The sequence below is a fragment of the Sus scrofa genome, chromosome 10, assembly GCF_000003025.6.
Source record: "Sus scrofa isolate TJ Tabasco breed Duroc chromosome 10, Sscrofa11.1, whole genome shotgun sequence".
Lineage (NCBI taxonomy): Eukaryota > Metazoa > Chordata > Mammalia > Artiodactyla > Suidae > Sus > Sus scrofa.
The window spans coordinates 1,369,902-1,391,124 of NC_010452.4; the positions used below are offsets into that span (position 1 = coordinate 1,369,902).

The window sequence follows — 21,223 nt, forward strand, 5'->3', positions numbered from 1 at the left end:
CTCAAGTCCATGGCATAACTGAGATGAATTCCACTTGAAAATTTGGTTTCTAAAGTTCATATAAATCTGTTTACAAGACAACCGTTGTTCACCTGTGGTTAAATCAAGTCAGAAAATCATCGATATTATTCCGTATTCACCTTTAGGTCTCTAATCTGTCTCCAAGATCCTTTTGTGTTCCTTTGTTCCTTGATTTTCGCAAAGTCTGAGGAAACCCCTCTTTTTAATACTCTTAACTCTATGTGTTTACGAATTTTTACAGTTTTATTCATGGACTAAAATCCTCTAACCCAGGGTATCATACTTGTTAAAAAATGGTGCACTTGTTTATAGTTTAATAGCATGCATTTCTTGATTTATTTTAACCATGAAACTCAAGACAGTTTGTGCCGTTGTTTTTTATGCAATGCTGATGTTAGAGACAAGAATACTTGAATATACTTATTAAGACAAAGACTATATATACATATATAATACATACATATTTATGGCCGTACCCCGGGCATATGGAAATTCCTGGGCCAGAGATTGAATCCAAGCCGAAGCTCTGACCTGTGCTGCAGCTGCGGCATTGCCACGTCCTTTCCTTACCCCACTGAGCTGGGCCTGGCATTGGATCCATGCCTCTGCCTCGACCCAGGCCACTGCAGTCAGATTCGATTCTTAACTCACTGTGCCATACCGGGAACTCCTGGCCTTTCTGTTTGTAGACTGTTACCCCATGCTTTATCAAGCTTTTATGTCGATATGACAGAGTGATTTGGTAGTAAAATTCTACCAGTATCTGTTTATGTCCTCAACACAAACACTCCTGAAAGACTGATGATTTTCAGGGTGGAAGAAATAAAGGAATCAGAAGACAGCACAAAAGCTGCTTGTCCCTGAGGTGGCCTTGAAGCATCCCCATTTCCTTCATCTACAGCAATGCCAGAGGGCACTTCCTGTGCAGGTGGCGCTGGGCTAATGAGACTGATGGAAGGAGGAGAGATGCCCTAAAAAGTCAGTGCATCATTAAGAAGGGATGTCATCAGTGAGCTCAATTCATTTGTTTAATTCAAGCATCATTAGGTAGTGTCCTTATGATATGCAAAAACAGAATCATTAAACATATTTCGACTTGTTTTGCTGAGGGGGGAGATAATGAAGTACTAACTTTATTATCGATGCTTGAACTTGGAACATTTTGGAAAAATGAACTTTCTAAATCTAAAGTCCCTCACAGTCACAAACCATGCTAAGTCTGTAAGAAATATGCGCCAAGAGTAGACTAATTTTACATTAAAATTTTAAAATTTGAAATTACATTTAGAATGGATAAGCACTGAGGTCTTACTGTATAGCAGAGCGAACCATATCTAGTCTCTTGGGATAGACCATGATGGAAGATAATTAGAAAAATAGTGTGTGTGTATATATATATATATATATATATATATATATATATATATATGTATACATGGTTGGGTCACTATCTGTAGAGCAGAAATTGACACAACACTGGCAATCAACTATACTCTAATAAAAATGTTTCAAAAATTGAAATTTCTATTTGGAATTCAGTGCAGTTACACCAAGTATACTCTTTCTCATAACTCCTTCCACATGCTCAAATGTTATTAGTTTGATGTGTGCTTCCCATTCCTTTCAAGCTTCTTTTAAGTGTTTAGGAAGAACAGAACTTATTTTGTTTACCAAACTCTCAAAGTTCATAATACATGAGCAGATGAGTAAATAAACTGTCACCTTAGTCTAAATGATTATATGTTCAATACATCTTGACACAAGATTGCCATGTGTAGGTATTGTTAGGCCATCTAATTATCACCAGCTCTGAGTTTCAGGAGATTCAGACTCTCTATCAGAGCTCATGCCCAGTGTAATAGGCTGAGAGCCCCCAGAGATGCCCAGGCGTTAACACCTGGAACCTATATGTTATCCTACAGGGAAAAGGGAGGTCGAGGATTCTCGATGAGCCAGATGGACCCAGTGTAATTACAAGGGACCTTACAAGAGAGGGACTGGAGCATAAAAGCCTGCAGACACATATGTGAGGACAGAAGCTGAGGATGGAGAGGTGTGTGGAGGGCAGGATCCAACTAGTTCCGGAGCCCCTAAAAGCCGAAAGAGGCAGAGACGTCAGTTTTCCTCTGAGAGTCTCCAGCAGGAACCAGACCCACCAGTAACTGAAATCTGGCACTTGCATACCTTCATCTGAGTGAAGTTGTAACGTGATCTTGGTGCAAATTCTAGGTAATGTTTATATTTAAAAAATAGGATGAATTGATTGTATGACATTCCAGTGAGAATATCATGAAGTAGTTGGGAAAAACAATTGTTAAAATAATGGAATGTTTACATGTATCAGAAACACGTTAACAGTTTTTTTAAGTTGAAGTATGGTTGATGTATCCTGTTTTAATTTCTGCTGTACAGCAAAGTGATACAGTGTTGCATGTATATTACATACATGTGTACATGTATGTATATATGTGGATATGCATGCGTATATATGTATATATACAGATATATGTGTATATGTCATAGATATATATGTATATGTCCATATATATACATTTTTACCTGCCAACACTTTGATTTTAGTGCAGTAAAACTGATTTTGTATTTCTGACCTCCTGGATTCTAAGATAAATTTGTATTGTACTAAACCACTAGATTTGTGGTAGTTTCTTGCAGCAGCAATAGGAAACCAATGCATCCAAGGGACTTTTAGTCTTTAAAATGCCCCCTATGGAGTTCCCATTGTGGCATAGTGGGTAATGAATCCAACTAGGAGCCATGAGGTTGCGGGTTTGATCCCTGGTCTTGCTCTGTGGGTTAAGGATCCAGTGTTGCCGTGAACTGTGGTGCAGGTCGCAGACGTGGCTTGGAACTGGCCTTGCTGGGGCTGTGGTGCAGGCCAGCAGCTGTAGCTCCGATTAGACCCTTAGCCTGGGAATCTCCACATGCCATGGGAGCAGCCCTAGAAAAGGCAAAAAGACAGAAATGAAATAAAGTAAAATGCCGCCTAAAAGACGATGGGAACGGAATGAGGGCAGAGCAGTGGGTTTGTATACAAGTGAGGCTCCTTTCTGCTGCACAGTAACCCTGACCTCTCTGAGCTGCTGGCTGCTGAAATGGCGACAGTGCCTTTGTCACCGGTTATTGTGTGAGACTAAATGGAAACAGACCAAGCCAGAGCATCCTACACAAGATATTTGCGTATGTTTGTTTTGCATCCTTTTCCTTTGCTTGACATTGACAGTCCCATAGCTAAGATGAAACATGAAACTCTTTGGGGCATAAGAATTTTTGAGTGTTGACTTTATATAATTAATTAGGATAGGTGCACAAAAGCACGTACATGAGAGGAATGCAACCCTTAAAGCAGGCCGTGTGAAATTGATGATTTTGGAAAATTAGCAAGATGAGGTTGTGTTTGGAATGAGTTGGATGACCAGGAGGATAAACGTGGGTGAGTTAGAAGTATGGCGTTGGGGTCCACCTGTGAGAGGACAAGGGTTGGGACAAAGGGGGATCACAGAAGGGTGAAAAGGCTCTGTAGTGCAGTGCTTGTGTGGAAGGGATGGGCCAGTGAGGGTAAAAGGAAGAGCTTTCAGATCTGATAGCCTCAAAGAATGGTGTTCCCACGAGAGAAGTCAGCAATAACAAAAGAAAAGCAGGCTCGGGAATGTAGGAGGTATAAGGAAGTTTAGAGATACACAGTCTGTTGACACAGTTTTGATTAACTTTCCCATCAGTCGGAAGTCACAACATTTTGGCAGCATATCTCAAGATGATACAGAGCTTTTCCATCTGCATGAAGCCTCTCTATTAACTTCAGAAAACTACTGCTGCCTACCCTTCACTACTAAAGGTAGGAGAGAAAAAAAAATCACTGAAATCTGGCACTTGCATTACTTAATCTAAGTGAAGTTGTAATGTGTTATCTTGGTGGAAATTCTAGGTAATGCTTATATTTTTAAAAAATTATGCTGCATTGATCCTATAACATTCAAGTGAGGATACCATGAAGTATTTGGGGAAAAACAATAATAGCTAAAATAATTGAACATTTACATGTATCAGAAACATGCTACGCCTTATTTCCCTGGTCCCTCCTCTATGAGACAATGTTTTTATCCTTATTTTATACAGGAAGAATCTGAGGCTCAGAGAGGTGAAATGACTTGATCAAGGTTGCAAAACTAGAGAGAGATACAGATGGAGCAAGGTTGAATAATGGGACTTGATAACTGAGTAGTGCTGAGAGCTAAACCTGTAAAATTTAGCTTAACAAGGAAAGTAGCATAGAAAAGCAGATCAGAGATCCAAGGGCTTCACTATTTATTTATTCAAGGAATATTTACATAATGTAGTAACTGCGTAGAGCAACAGTTAATACAAACTGGGGAAGAAGAGCTAGCCCAGTAGTGAGAGAAAGACTAAGGACGTGGAGTGGTGTGCACTTTCCTTCAAAACACTGCCTTTTTCAGGAGAAAACAAAGGTGATCAAGAATGTCAGGGAACCTCCATATGCCATGAGTGTGGCTCTAAAAAGACAAAAAAAAAAAAATTGGCTTAGATGAGTGAGGTCGCTTACATCAAAGTTGCACTGATTATTGGTCCATATTCTGCTCCTATTAAAATTATAAGGGGAAAGGCAGAATGACGATGATAATGATGTTTTTTATGATTATTTTTACAATGGCCTTTCTAGATTTAAATAATAGGCTTATAAAAACAGTTTATTTGGAGACTAAATAATTTAACATGTGTTCCTTTTGGTAAACAGGAGAGAAGAGAAAAGTATCTATTTCACTTCTGCTCTGCCTCAAGTTGCTGCACCATGAGGTGCAATTTATAAAGCAATGAGCCTGAGTTTGGTATGATTCATAAATTATTTCTGAGAGTATTCTGTGGGAGACGTTTGCAATGTGTTCAGGACAGGCAGCACCGCTGAAACGTGTCTGATCTCCCGGAGTGGCAGCTTAGAAATGGGGTGCTCATTTGGATGGTTAGTTCTTAGGATGCTGGTGGATAAATCGATCACATTACTTGCGAGTCACATCTCCTGATTGTATATGTCCTCCGTGTACTTTGTTATCTTCGAATGCCAAGTCGCTGGTACAAAGAAACATCTGCCTTGCTAAAGTGAAATGTTTCAAAGGTTACCACGCTTCTGAAGCAAGCAAAAAATGCCTTTTATGTTTTCCAAATGAAATACCATTTTACATTTTAATAGATTCATATACCTAAATTAATTAATGAGAATTACATTTGAGTATATGATAGAAATAAGTAAAGCTCAATGAATTGTGCAAATCAAAAGATCAACTTCTCTTTTTCCCTTGGTAAGGACTATTCAATGCCATATCATTATTTCACAGTCTCGTAATATCTGTTCTTAATTGACGGCCTGTGGTTTTGCTTTACTCTCAGTATTTTAACAACAGAGAACAATAACCATTAAATTCAGTTGTCCCCTGATGTGCCCGTTTCTGGGTTGCTGTCTTGTACGCACAGCATTTGACTTTGCCCCTGAGCTAAACTTCTCTTTTCTTACCATGTGATAGAGTTCAGTGTTCTATGCAAAAATAATAAGGTGGGACAGCAGTTATGGGAGACAATAATTTTTTTAAGAAAAATTAAGTAGAATTTTTTTAAGAAATTAAATCTATTTTTTAATCTGGCATTCTAATACTACTTTGAATATGCACATACATGGTTTTTTGTTTGTTGATTTTTTTTAAAGTATAGTTGATTTGCAATGTTGTGCCAATTTCTGCTGTATAACAAGTGAGCCCAGTCATTCCTAAGTACACATTCTTTTTCTCATGGTTTCGTCCATCATGTTTTGTCCCAAGAGACTGGATAGAGTTCCCTGTGCTGTACAGCAGGACCTTATTGCTGATCGATTCTAAATGGAATAGTTTGTGTCTACTAATCCTAAACTCTCAGTTCACTAAGTATAATTTTTAAAAGAATATTTCAACTAAAGTCTGTGTACATCTTTGGCTAAAAATATTTTGTTCAATTTTTGTGGCCCCGCCAAAATATTCAAGACATTTTAGTAAGGAGTTCATAGTCTGAGTAGTGGAATTTTGACACAATGAAAAGAATGAGTCCCTGTACCTTTTATTTTAATCATTATTTATTGTTATTATTTTTTTATTTTTTGCCACAGTATGCAGCAGCTTGATATGGGGTCTCAGTTCCCAGACCAGTGGTTGAACCCAGGCCACAGGAGTGAAAGCACTGAAATCATAACCACTAGACCACCAGGGAACTCTATGTACATTTTAATTTAAAAAACACACAGTAGAAAGAAGATACCAAAGTACTCCTTACATTAGAGAGCACTAATACCTAAGAAGAAGGGATGAAACACGAATTCAGGCTATGTTGTCCAAAAAGAAACTCTGTTACATCCAAATACATTTCAAGCATGCATGCATTATCCTGTACTCTTTTATAAGGTAATGGTTCCATTTCTTTTATTATATATTATTAAAATCAGTTACCTAAGCCATGATGTAAATAAATTTTACTTAATTCTGTTATTAAAGGCAGATTCAAATTCCTGCTGGGGAAAACGTGGCCCACCCTACTTATCAGTTATCCACAATAAAAAAGGAAAAAGGGCAGGGGAGGGAAAGGAAAAAGGCAAGTAAAATTCTCATGCAGTCACTTTCTTCCTCAACATATGACAAGATTATTTTTATTTCTTTTTTTCATAGCCACATATTTCCTCCTGTGTAATAATTTGCTTTTATATCATATATAGTGTATAGTACATGTGCATATATACATATATGTATATATTTTAACTTCTAGACTTATGACGTTTACTTGCCTGGAATGAAAGACAAAGGCAATGAAAAACTCTTCACTCTTTGTAGAAAGGATTAGTGAAATATCTGGCTAGATACTTAGAGACACTCAACCATTTAATTTTTTGACAGGCTGAATGGGCTTCTCTTAATTTGCATATTATTGCTGGAAGAACTCTCTTCTCAATATTATGAAGTAGGCAGGAAGTCATCAAATATGTGCACTGCTGGGAATCGGACAGGAGCAATGTCTTCTATGGGACTTGTCATTCTTTGACTGACTACTTGAGCCTTTTAATCTTCTGATCACTGGTGCTTAGGCTTGACTTATAGACTGGCTACAGGAAATTCAGAAATGTCATTTGTACATTAATTTTCAATCAATTGATTTTTAGACAGTATGCTTTGCACAGAGGGTTGTGGTGTTAACCAAGGTGCTACCGTGGCGAATATACTTTCCGAGCATTGGTTTCCCATTGCTTATCCAGTAAGTCTACTGTCCTTAGCATGGTGGTAGGTAAACCCATTTCTCTAAAACACAGGGAGCTTGGGGTAAATAGAGGCAGAATGTTGCCTTCGGGATGGATTAGCAATGGGATCCTGTTGTGTGGCACCGGGAACTCTGTCTAGTCACTTATGATGGAACACGTAATGTGACAAAAAAGAGTGTATACATGTACGTGTAACTGGGTCACCATGCTTACAGTAGAAAAAATATATGATAAAATTAAATAAATGATAAAATAAAAAATAAAATAAAACTAAAAAAAATAGACAAAGTCTACTCAAACTAAAATGGAAGCATCTTCATAATTTGTGTTTTATCTGGATCACAAAACTAAACAATCACTGTTCATTATGTGTACTTTGAAGTTTGTAAACTGAAGCTCAGAAAATGGATTAGGATTTTTTTTAACCTATGCCTGCAGTAAGTAAACTTCTTTTTTTTAAAATATTTTTTTAAATGAACATTTTCTGAGTATAGTTGGCTTAGAAAGTTGTATTAGTTTCAGGTGTACAGCAAAGCAAATGTTATACATGTACTTATATCCATTCCTTTTAAGATTCTTTTCCCTTGGAGGTTATTACACAATATTGAGTAGATTACCCTGTGCTACACAGTAGGTCCTTGTTAGTTACCTATTTTATGTATAGCAGTGTGTATATGTCAATTCCAACCCCTTAAATTATCCTTCCATCCCACATTCCCCTTTTGTAATCATAAATTTGGTTTCAAAATCATTTGAGTCTATTTCTGTTTTGTAAGCTTTTTTGTATCCCTTTTTGTCAGATTCCACATATTAGTGATCTCATAATATTTCTCTTTTGCTGACTAACTTTACAGTAAGTCAACTTAAATGATTAACTGTTGAATTGTGGATTGAAGCTTAGGTGTCTCTCAATCTAAGTATGTTTTCTACTATACTCCTGATGAGAAGTTCTCTGTTTTAAAATAAAGCCTAGATTAGCAAAGGACATGCAGACTCCAAAACAGTGGTATATATACAGGAAGTCCATCTTTTTATAACTACAATGTGCTTAGGGAGCCATATGTTAAAGTAGTTCACTCTTTCCACAGGATTAATGATAAAATTTTGAGTTCTATTTAAATTCATACAATATGTTTTGTTTTACTTTTAAAAAGTTTTTAATCTTGACCCAGTTATAGATGCACAGGAAATTATAAAGATAGGACAGAGAGGTCCCATATAACCCTTCACTCGAGTCTTCCGCAGTGCTTGCGTCTTATGAAAATATGGCACAGTGTCAGAACTGGCAAATTGACATTAGCACATGTGTGTTTAGTTCTGTCATTTATCGCATGTGTAGATTCATGTAACCACCACTGCAATCAAGATACAGAAACTCTAGGGAAGGGAGTGGGTTGGATGAGAGTTTGTGGTTGGTAGATGCAAACTATTTCATTGAGATTGGGGAAGGAATGAGGTCCTGCTGTACAGCACAGGGAACTATATCTAATCTCTTGGGATAGACCATGATGGAAGATAACATGAGAGAATATGACTGGGTCACTTTGCTGACAGCAGAAACTGGCACAACTTTGTGGATTGACTATGTATTCATTAATAAAACAAATAAATAAAAAGATACAGAAGCGCATTGATCTCCCTCTTGCTTTCCCTCTATAGTTACCCCTTTGCATCGTCTCTGACCTCTGGGTATCAACAATCTGTTTTCCTTTGTCTTTTATATCTTTTGATAATGTTACATGAATGAAATCGTACAGTGTGCAACTGTGGAGACTGGCTGTTTTCATTTAGCAAAATGTCCTTGAGATCCACCCAAGTCGTCGTCGTGTATGTGTTCCTTTTTGATTGCTGAGTAGTTTTCCATAGTATGGATGGGCCACTCTTCACTTAATCCTTCACCTATTGAGGGACATACCCTTTGTTTAGAGTTGTTGGTCTGTTATAAATTGGGGAGTTACGAAACTGTGGGTGCAAGTTTTTGTGTGGACATACATTTTCATGTATTTGGAATAAATGCTGAGAATTGCACTTGCTGGCTCATATGGTAAATGTATGTTTATATATGTACAGATATACACATTTACATATATATGTATACACATACATCCACACTTTTTTTAAAGAAACAGTTGAAATATTATCATAAAGGCTACCATTTTATTTTCCACCTGCAATGTATGAAATATCCATTATGTTTGCAATCTCTTTAGCTTAGATTTGTCACTTTTTAAATTTTATCTGTTCTAAGAGGTGTAGTGATAACTCATCATGGTCTTAATTTTAATTCTCTAATAGCTAGTGATTTTGAACATCTTTTCACGTGCTTCTTTGCAATCTCTGTATCCTCTTTGGTGAAGTTTTTTCCCCTTTTCTAATTGGGCTACTGGTTATTTTTTTAAACTGTTGAAATTTGGAAATTGTGTATATCAGATATGAGTCCTTTGTCAAATATATGTAGCTTGAAGATATTGTTTCCTAGTACTATTAGATCCTCTTGCCAGGGTCTTTCACAGAGCAAAAGGTTGTGATTTTAGTGGGCTCCAATTTATTAACATTGCTTTTTTGCTTATGGATGTGCCTTTGGTGTTGTTTCTAAGAGTTTTCCCCCAGTCCTAAATTTCAAACATTTTCTCCTGTTACAGTCTATACAGTTTAAGTTTTTATGTTTTATGTTTAATCCTATAATCTATTTAGAGTTAACGTTTATGGAAGGTGGAAGTTTAGCTGTATGTTCTTTTTTGTTTTGTTTTTTTGTTGTTGTTGTTGTTGTTTTGCTTATGGCTGTATTATTGATAATTTGGCTGGGATAGAAATTTAGGTTGAAAATCCTTTCCCCTACAATTCTGATAGTATTACTCCATAGTCTGCTTCCATTCAGTGTTGCTGATGACTGATCTGACATAATTCTCATTTCTTTATATTTTTATTTTTGTATCATGAAATTGTTTGATACTGTTGCTTAGTGTGGTTCTATTTCATTCACTGAATGAGCTGGACATATGATTGATTATTTCTATATGGGGCTTTCTCTTCTTTGGATCTGGAAATTTTTCTTTCATTATTTCCCGATAATTTCTGCTTTAAAAATTTATTTTCTTTTTCTGGGGCTTCAGTTTACCAAGTAGACTATGAACATTTTGAGATTAAATGTATTTGGTTTTTATTCGGTTTTGAAAGTCTTCTCCGTAAGGAGCACACTACTTGATGCATCACAACAAAACTGGCTGGCGTGTAATATTAAAAATGTTAGATGTAAAAATTTATTTCAGTAGAGTAGAAAAAAATAATGAACATTTGGGGAGTTCCCACCGTGGCACAGTGGTTAACAAATCCGACTAGGAACCATGAGGTTGTTGTGGGTTTGATCCCTGGCCTTGCTCAGTGGGTTAAGGAACCGGCATTGCGTGAGCTGTGGTGTAGGTCACAGACGCAGCTCGGATCCTGCAGTGCTGTGGCTCTGACGTAGGCCGGTGGCTACAGCTCCGATTCAACCCCTAGCCTGGGAACCTCCATATGCTGTGGGTGTGGCCCAAGAAATTGCAAAAAGACAAAAAACAAAACAAAACAAAAAAACCAAATATATTTTTATTCCTCCCTCAAAAGCTTGGGAGACTTTCATGCAACATGGCTTTAACATGCTGTGAATGAATCTGCAAGGTGGGCTTTATCACTGAGTTAGAAAAGCTCTGTTTAAATAAACAAGCTCCTATGCCTAGTCCTGTGCGTAATGTGGAAGGTCTGGGGGCTTTGTGTAGATTTGGGGGGCTTGGGGGAAGAGTCAGTTGTAGTGCTGTTTGCTGTCTCTGCTGACCTTCCTTCCTCGTTTGTATGATGGCCTCAGGCAGCAAGATTGTAGCACAGTGATTTGGCTACAGTTTTACATTAATTGCATAACACACATCCTTTGAGAAACAGCCTTCTGCTTTATAAAGTCCATCAAGTGGCCTCAGTATTTTAATTCCTCAGAAATGTTTTCCTCAAGTCAGACTAACAGGTGGCTCTGCAGTTTTATTTTTCTTACGTTAAGCTGCAGTTTGCATAGATACCTTTTTTCCCTTAGTAGGAGCCAGCAGATAAATTAAAAGACATTTCCACATTTCACCCTTTTCAGAAATGGACACTGCAGAATCAGAAATGGTCAAAACGTGGCTGAGGTAGACAGAAGACCTACTAGTTCATCTCAGGGTAACGGCCTTGAGGAGTCAAAGTAACAGCGGAATGCTTGACAGTTTATGTCCGTCCTGAGGCTGACATACATCCAAAGGGAAAAGAATAGGTCATTGAATTTTGTGCTCATATTAATGGGATCAGTCCTGCATATTTAGATGTCCGATATATGCTTTTTTCTCTGATTTAATGAGGTGCTGCATTTATTGCCAGTTAGACCTGATGCTATTAAGCCATGAAATGTTCATGAAAAATATTTGTTAAACTTGGGATTTGTTGCTAGGATAACTTTCACAGGCATTACTCTGAGATTAACTTCTGTTATTTCTTTTTTATTGAAAGAGAGATAAAAACGCTTATGGAATTGTAAGAATTGAGCTGTTTGAAAACATCTAAAATTGTATAATTCTTGATAAATTAATCATTTATAATGTGATATCAGACAATCTGTTGACATCAATCAGTGTATTTCTTGAGCGTAGTAGCTAGTGTTTGCAAATTATTTCACAATTTAATCAGTTTTCTATTAAAGTTTGGGTTGTTCCCCATTTTACACTATTGAGGATAATACTCTGATGATCATTCTTATCTGCACACATTTTTACCCACATATTGTTGCATCGGTGTGAATTCCTAAAGCCTAGATTTCCACATCAAATTTTATGCACAATTTGTATTTTCATTGTCCCGCTGCCCATTAGAAACTTTTAACCAATTTGCACTTATACAAATAGCATTTATCCAAATATTTTCTCCAATGAGCTTTTGTTAGTATTTTTTAAATCTTTGCCATTCTGATTGAAGAAAGTGGTAACAGGCAATTACCTATGTTATGACATTTTTTTTTGTTAAAAATTTCATATGCAACTTGTCACATGTTTGATTAAAAAATAGAGACAAATTATTAATGAAACTTACTAAACACAAGTGACACAACTAATTTCAGGTAAATGATAACCATCTGTGTTTAACTTTTCTCTCCAATTCTTTTACCTCCAATCTGATAAACTGAGTTCTTAATAGGAAATTATATGCTATGTATATAATACACAATGTAAAATTAGTGTTAATTGCAATAGGTCTGTATCATTATACATTCATTTTTTTAATTGAGAATTTGTATTTTATTTTGTATATGGGATATAGTCATATTCCAATTACTTGGATTTTATTCATCAAAGTAAAAAGCCTTCTTGGTTTTCACTTGGTTAGGCAATATGACTTAAAAATAATAGGCATCTCATAAAGAACTGTCAATACTCAATTGCTACAGGTGTTGGAGTCAGAGTCTCAATTTATTGCTGTAGTAACTTTTCCTCCTTTCATCATTTTGAGGTTATAACTGATTTTCCATTAAATGCTCAGTTAATTATTTAATAAGAATTTGATTCCCAGTAAGCAGAACCCTTAGGATGCTTTCACTTTTCCTTTAAAGATACTGTATTTTTATTTCATACTTTTTGAGATTCAGCATTCATATTTATTTTTTAATTGGTGCTTTCTAGCATTTACATGATCTGTACATGGTATAATCTGCTTGTGGCTAGAGAGCTGTCATTTTCCTGGCTCTGCTCTTTTTTTGTTTGTTTCTTTTCACACTGTGCCTTTACTGCTTGGTAACCCCCTCATCCATCTCCTTATTCAGGGTATTGGATGGACTCTTAGCTTCTGAGGATTCTTTTAAAACCTTAACACTATATTACTTTAATGGATACTGAAAATATCCGTGTTAAAAGCTTAACACTATGTTACTTGAACGCATACTGAAAAAGTTTACATGTTTCCAGAGTTTCCCTTATTATGTTTGAAGGAAATGGTTGACTTTTCTGGACAAAAAGTCACTGTAAAACCATTTCATCAGAACACAAAGCAAATTTTGTTTCTTCTACCATTCTTGACAATGCTCTAAAACAGGCCAAGGGGGACTGCAGACTTATATGTCTGGTTGAACTTTCTGGAAAGGTTTGGACTTCAGCGTCATAATTCATGTTGGAATTATGCAGATTGTACACCAGCGTATTGGTGTCATTTGTCTGCTATGAGCAAGTGGCTGGTACAGTTGATGTACTTCTTGTCTGAAATAATAGAGAGTCACATCCAGATGCTGCTTTTCACGTTTAGGAGAAACACTGTATTTAAAAAAGCAGTTGTTTTGCATATTATAAAGATAAACCGAGTTATTTAGTACATCCTGCTTATAAAATCAGTGTTGATTTCAACAGAACTGTATCACTGTGTATATTTTTCCCTAAAACTGAAAAAATTTATTTAATTTTTTTGATATAGGATATTCACATTGCCAGTTACTTCGATTTTACTCTTCAAAGTAACGACAACTTTCTTGGTAGATTTTGTTTTGATGAGCCAGTACAACTTAAAAATAATAAACATACGCATATATTTAGTTCTTATAGAATTATTTCTATTAATCATCTCAGAGTTAGTGCTGTGATAAGTAGCTGTATTTTTTTTTTTTTGAGTGTGGAAATTGACTCAGTTCATAAATTAACAAGCTATAGAGTTAAATTTGGAACCCAGGTATGTCCAAAATCTTAGAGGAGTCTAATTTGGCTTCTTTCTTTCCCTCTCTAGCCCAGTAATCCTGGCTATAAGTCATTGTTTATGTCATAACTGTGTGCTTTAAAATAACTTTTGTTTCATCAAGCAGTACAACATGAAAAGGAATATCATTATTTCAAAATCACGTCTAGTATTTTTTTAATCCAGTCCCACAAAGCCTCACCAGATTTGTCAGTCTATGGAGACAATGGTCATTCTATATTCTTTGTAATAAGGATGTAATAGGTATAGTATTATAGAATATAGCGTATAAATTATATGGGTTATATATTATACAGGATAGTTACCTTTCAGTATTAACTGTTAGCTATAGAGAGGCTTTTTTTTTTTTTTTTTTTGGTCTTTTAGGGCCGTAGTCACGGCATACGGAGGTTCCTAGGCTAGGAGTCCAATCAGAGCTGTAGCCGCCAGCCTACGCCACAGCAACGTGGGATCCGAGGTGCACATGCACCTACACCACAGCTCATGGCAGTGCCAAATCCTTAACCCGCTGAGCAAGGCCAGGGATCGAACTCACGTCCTCACGGATGCGAGTCAGGTTTGTTACCACTGAGCCACAAGGGGATCTTCCTCCATAGTTTTACCTTTTGCAGAATGTTTTATACTTGGAATCACACAGTAGGTAGTCGTTTCAAGTGATCACCTTTCACTTGGTACCATGCATTTACCACGTCTTCTCATGACTTTATAGCTATTTCTCTTTCACACTGAATAAAACTTCATTGTTCGAACGTATCACAATTGATTTCTCGATTCACCTGCTGAAGGGCACCATGGCTGCTACCGAGTTTGGGCACTTATGAAGAAAGCTGATGCAAACATTGATGAGCAGGTGTTTGTGCTGGGTATGGTTTTCTGTGGGTGAGGTTTTTAACTCCTTTGGGTAAATACTAAAGAGCCTAAGTGCTGGACTGTATGATAAAATTACGTTCAGTTTTCTAAGAAACCACCAAACTTTCTTCCAAAGTGGCTGTGCCATTTTGAATTCCTATGGATAATGAACAAGGTTCTTGCCGCTCCACTTCCTCGACAGCATTTGCTGTCAGTGTCTGAATTTTGGCCCTTCTAAGAAGTGTGAGGTGGTACCTTGTTGCTTTAATTTGCATTTTCCTGATGACACAGAATGTGGCACATCTTTTCATATGCTTATTTGCCAGATGTATATCTTCTTTGGTGAGGTGTCTGTTAAGATCTCTGGCCAGGTTCTTCTGTTTTCTTTTCACGTTTTCTTGAAGTATGGTTGATTTACAGTGTTGTGATAATCAGATGTGTCCTTGCAAATAGTTTCTCTCTGTTTGTGACTTTATCTTATTCTCTTGGGAAATGATTTTTCATAGCTTAAAAGATGTCATTTTCCTAGTCTGTTCTTAGAAACATCAGTTTCCTGTGACTTCAGTACAGCTTCTGATTGACTACCTTGTGACCAAGACATTAGTTGGCATGGAATAGATTTTGTCAGCTTACCTTTCATGAAGTTTGATATCACTTATTTTCAACATTAAAGTTAAAAGGGATAAGTGGTTTTTAATAAATATAGAGGCAGCCAACATATGTTTTCTGTAGGCGGAGATTCTTGAAAGTTAAAATTTTATAAATATATATCTGTCTGTGAATACTTCTGGGTTTTTATGTGCAGATTTCCCAGTCTAACCTAATCATTATTTCCATTTCCCAATGGCAAATTCACGTTGAGGTGAAATACGATTCTAAAGGGAACAGCACATCATGTTTTTGACATTTAGTTCAATTCCACAACCAGTGCGACATGAAATCACAGGTAAGTGCAAGTGTTAATACCTTATCCTTCTGTGAAATAGATCTCTTTCACAAAGAAACTCAAACAAGGGGAGAATTATACCAAATGGAGACCAATAAGCTGAAGCAAAAACTCTCCTAGGGAGAAAATTATGTAAGGAGAATAATTGTAAAATTTTTCTTGTACAATTTGTCCTCACCCTAGTGCTTTGTCAACTGCATTTTAACCAAAATTAACTAAATATTTACGAGACTCATTGATCTTTTAATATTAAAGAGAAGTCTCATGTTTTTGACATTATGGACTGCAGAGAAATATACATGTATCTGTGGAAACAATAATTGTTGCATGTGTATCCTTTCTATCTGTATTTGGTTACATATTTGCTTTTTTATCACTTGTAGTATTTCTTAGGAATGGATAATGAAATGTGATACACACATTTACATAAGGCAAAATTGGTTTTTAACAATCAGTTTTTCCGTAGAAGCTACTTTTTGGGGGTATAAATTCTGTAGCATAAGGCTATGAACCTCTCTAGTAAATAACTTGGTAAATGATCACAGGGCTGTGCATATCTAAGGTTTAGCACCTGGCTTCTTTCTAGCCTAAATATCCATTCTTTTTGCAGCATCCCAATAACTATTTGAATACTCTTGAGTGACTTCATCCATACTGTTTTTTGGTGGGTTTTTTTTTTGCTTTTTAGGGACACACCTATGGCACATGGAGGTTCCAGGCTAGGAGTCAAATGGGAGTTGCAACTGCTAGCCTACAGCACAGCCATAGCAACACAGGATCTGAGCTACATCTGCGACCCGTACCACAGCTCATGGCAACACAGGATCCTTTAACCCACTGAGCGCGGCAGGGATCGAACCTTCATTCTCATGGATACTAGTCAGATTCTGAACCCACTGAGCCACGAGGAGAACTCCCATCCATACCATTTGATGGCTGATAATTTGCAAATCTTCATCTGCAGATCAGATCTTTCCCTGGAGCGTCTTATCCTTTCATCTCTACTTAAAATCTCCACAAACTTAGGGGCATGTAGATGCTTATTATCTTGGCTCTCTATCTAAATGGTTCTTTCATTTATAATTTTTTTTTTCAGTCAGTTTTTCTGTCATGTACTCAGTAACCTGAGTGAAAGCAACCTGGGAGTCTCTTGTCTCTTCTCTCTACCTTGTCCTGGGTCGTTTCTGACTGTCTCTTGATTCATCATTTCACGTTCCCTTGGCTTGTGTTAGTCTCGTTTGATAGTCCTATGCTGTTCACCTGGTGGCCTCTCATGCCATCCTAAAGGCCACATTCCTTGACCCACTGCGATTTATCTTCCTGCAAAGTAAATCTGAGCTGATGGCCATGCCCAACCAGATGCCATGCAAATGAAGGCAGTTTCCTTCACAGCCAACCTTTATGCAAAAGGCAGAGAGAGGCAGCTGCCTCTGTGGGGTAAAGGGGAGAATTTCCTCATCTCAAACTTCTTTCTTTGCAGAACCATCATGGTAGCTGAAATTTCCTTCTTTGTGTTAATAAATCAAAGTCTTGTTTTAAAAGGCAATATTTTTTTTAAAAAAAAGCCATTTATTTTGCACTAATTTTAGTTTTATAGAGAAGTTGCAAAGATAACACAGAGTTCCTCATTGATTCCACCTGCTCCTCCCTAATATACTACATTATTATTATGTATGTAGATCCAAACTAAGAATCCAGCATTGGCATATTACCGTTAACTGCACTCCAGCGTTTATTCAGATTTCATCTGGTTTCCCTCTCATTTCCTTCCTTTGTTCCAAGACCTCTTCTGGAAAGCCACAGTGCCTGTAGCCAGCACTAATTTATTTACTTATTTCATTTATATTTTTAGGGCTTTGACCAGGGCCTATGGAAGTTCCTTGGCTAGGGGTCAAATCAGAGCTGCAGCTGCTGGTCTATGCCACAGCCACAGCAACGCCAGATCCCAGCCGCATCTGTAACCCACACCACATCTCACAGCAATGCCAGATCCTTAACCCACTGAGCATCTGAGACCAGGGATCTAACCTGCATCCTCATGGATACTAGTCAGGTTCTTAACCTGCTGAGCTACAACAGGAACTCCTAGCCAGCACTTATTTTAATAAAGAGAAAGTTCACTGGAGCTATTGAAAATGAAATTTCAGACAGTTGATCAGATGAATGAGCCAATCATGCTTCACACTCTGAAGAAATGAAGGGACAGTGGGCTGTGGGTAGCAGAGGTGGGAGAGGGTGTGCTGGGGAGTTGGAGTGTCTGCTTTAGCGCAGAGGCTGGGCCAGGATGGGTATGCGTGGTGTGTGGGGGAGCCTGGGAAACCAGGAAACACTGTGAGGACATTTGATTTAGGGAGTGCAAAGCAGAGGGGGTAGTGAATAAAGAAGTAAAGTGAATTACTGCAAGGAAGCCTTTATATTCCTAGTTTGAGAATAATATTTATTAACTACATAGCTAATGGTGACCGTTATAAGGCCAAACACGGGATGGGAAAATATTTGAAGAAAAAAATGAAAAGAGTCTATATGCCATTGACTAGAACTGCAAATGTATAGATTCCTTCTTAAGAGGCCCTGTGTGTGGCCTTTGAAGGAAGTTCTGGTTTGGGGAGGCAGGGGGCAGACACTCTGCGTCAACTAGTTTGATTTCTGCCTGTCATGATAGGCTTTTCTTCAGCTGCTACAAAAATGGTGATTGACCTTAAGTATTTGAGGGCCATGTTTCCTGATTCAAACGAGTTGTCTCAGGTGCTAAAGGGACACTTTTAACTTCTGGCGGACTCATCTACCGAGGAAGCTGAGGGGAAGGCCTGGTGGTTGTTGGCCTTCCTGAAAGCATCAGCTGTGGCCCCTGCAAGGGGCAGGATATTGGATTAACTGTTTCCCTTTTAATTTCCTGGGAACATATTGTGTGGTTCCAAGGACATCATATGAAAAATCTGTATTAAATTTCTTTTTAAAAATGAGACTCTACAAAAGATTCGCATGCAGTAATTTACATGTGTGGGGGAAGGGTTGGTGCAGGCTTGTGTTTTGGTTGTTTTATGGAGCAGTCAAATTTTGCATTCTAATGTGAGGTAGCACGGACAATGAAGGATTTTGTTCGAGTACTGAATTTGAAAAACCGGCCAAAAAGCACCTTATTCTCAGATCAGGGCTTCTTATTATGTCAGTGTATGCAGGTAGTATTAATGAAGAAGTATTTTGATTTATACTAATTGTACAGCCATATAGAACCTATTTTAATTGATCTCCATGTTTATATTATATATGAATATGTAAACAATTTGTAAATGCAGTAATAAGGCATTAAAAAAATCAATAAGAATTTACTCCTTTCTGTAAGGTGTCATTAACTTTCTTATTGATTTATATTTTTAATGTTTAGTACCTAAATTTATAATTAGAAAACGGCAAGGATCAGGATGATTTTTTATTAGTTGGATTTTATCAATATGCCTAGGGATTAGAAACTCAAGTCATAAAACTTACCACTAGTTCCAATGAAAATTCAGCCGTAATGTCAAATCATTATAAGTTTATTAGGCACTTGTCATAACAACTCTAATTATAAATTAGATCATTTTATATTCTTGAGAATGGGAAAAGTAATTAAATTGGTAGTTGCATTAGCTGATGGACAGTTTAAGAGAGTTTATTTCTTTTGCAAAATCAAGATGTATTGTTCTTTCTTCTTCTAAGTAAGTGCTTAGCAGAAAAATGGGTTTAATAGCAATCTAAATTTAACAGAATAAAATAATATTTTGAATATTGACTTGATTTTGTTAATAAACTTTAATATGCTTAAAGATGAAGTGCTTTAGCTTAGAATTTAAATATTAGAATTTTTCATTATATGAGACTTCAGTTTTAAGATAGATGTTTAATTGGATAAAGACAAAGTCATGATATTACCTGTTGTACAGTCTATTCTTTGATATTATGCTAATTGCAGGCTTTACAAAAGACCTGGAGATTAAAATCTTGGTAAATCCGTAAGCATTGTAATTAGCCTTTACGATTTTTCTTTTCTTTCTTTTTCTTTTTTTTTGGCTAGCCAGATTTGAAAGTATATACATGATTAATTTAGGATCAACCAAACTAAGAAAGAATTTTTCAATATTTTTAGTCAATTAGCTAGTTCTAAATTTTTTTTATTTCTTCATGCTATTCCTATTCTCATTTTTTTCCTGAAAATGCTAATATAGCAGTAGGAAATTAAACCAGCAGTACAGTAAATCATAAATAGCATGTTCTGACGAAATTTTAAAAGTCCATTGTTTGTAGCCCTGTTTTAGGTAACGAATATTTTTCTAACCAGCAAAGCTTGAAGAAATAATTAAAACGCATCTTCAGGTAGTCTTTCCTTTACATTTTGAATGTTCCGAGCTACAGAACTAGCCCTTTCTGGGTTTCTGCTGTGTGTTGTCCTCTGATGCACAGCCTCTCCTGCAACCACTGCAATGTGCATGCACTCTGTGTATTGCTCTGTATCTGCATGCACTTGAATTAACTAAATGATACAATGTTGTGTATCTCCTGCTGCCTCTTAATGTCTCTCATCTGCATTATGCTTTTTTCAAAGATGCAACCATGTTGCTCTGTGCCCTTGGCTTTCACGCTCTGTTTGGCCCCTCCACTGCCCTCTCCCCTGATGCTTCCACCTCCCAGAAACCACAGGTCTGACTCAGTTGAACATCCTCTTTTGACGTCTCTCCATCCCCATTTTCTCTGTAAGGAAGCTGAGGCCTGAGGAGTTGGTAATCTCAGCAGGATTGCATGGCTGGGATCAGAACTCCCCACCCAGATGCCACCAGCATGCCCAGCTCCGCCAGCACAAAGCTCAGATCAGTAGCCATCTTGCACATTATATATCACGTGGTCTCTAGAAGGACTGTGCTGGGTCAGCCTTGACCTTTGTAATTATGTCAAGCAGAATAATTCATGAGTAATCCATGAATCTCAATGCTATCAGCATTATAATAAGGTACATAGTATGTAGTGAAGAGCAAAAACACTGTTTTATATTTTTGTCTTTTTAAGGACACCCCCGTGGCATATGGACGTTCCCAGGCTAGGGGTCAAATCAGAGCTGCAGCTGCCAGCATACACCACAGCCACAGCAATGCCAGATCTGAGCCGCATCTGTGACCTACACCATAGCTCAGGGCAACGATGGATCCCTGACCCACTGAGTGAGGCCAGGGCTTGAACCCACATCCTCATGGATACTAGTCAGATTTGTTTCTGCTGTGCCACTATGGGAACTCCCTAAAAATACTACTTTATATAGGTCTAATCAAAACTGGATAGGTAACCTCCAGTTAGCAAATGTCTTCTATCTGTCAGAAATTATAGCAGAAACTTTATGTTCAGTAATT

The 21,223-nt window shown here is 37.2% G+C and overlaps 1 protein-coding gene and 1 long non-coding RNA gene across 3 annotated transcripts in view; one reads left to right on the forward strand and one right to left on the reverse strand.

Moving 5' to 3' along the window:
• The window catches only part of LOC102166310, a 381,125-nt gene that overhangs the window by 197,669 nt on the left and 162,233 nt on the right, over positions 1-21,223 (forward strand). For both annotated transcript variants that reach the window (XR_002336117.1, XR_002336116.1), the window contains one exon: positions 3,759-3,874. This is a non-coding gene — a long non-coding RNA (uncharacterized LOC102166310). The remainder of the gene's footprint in view (positions 1-3,758; positions 3,875-21,223) is intronic.
• Positions 1-21,223, reverse strand: part of RGS21 (regulator of G protein signaling 21) — a 54,371-nt gene that overhangs the window by 28,081 nt on the left and 5,067 nt on the right. The gene's annotated exons all lie outside the window — the stretch shown is intronic.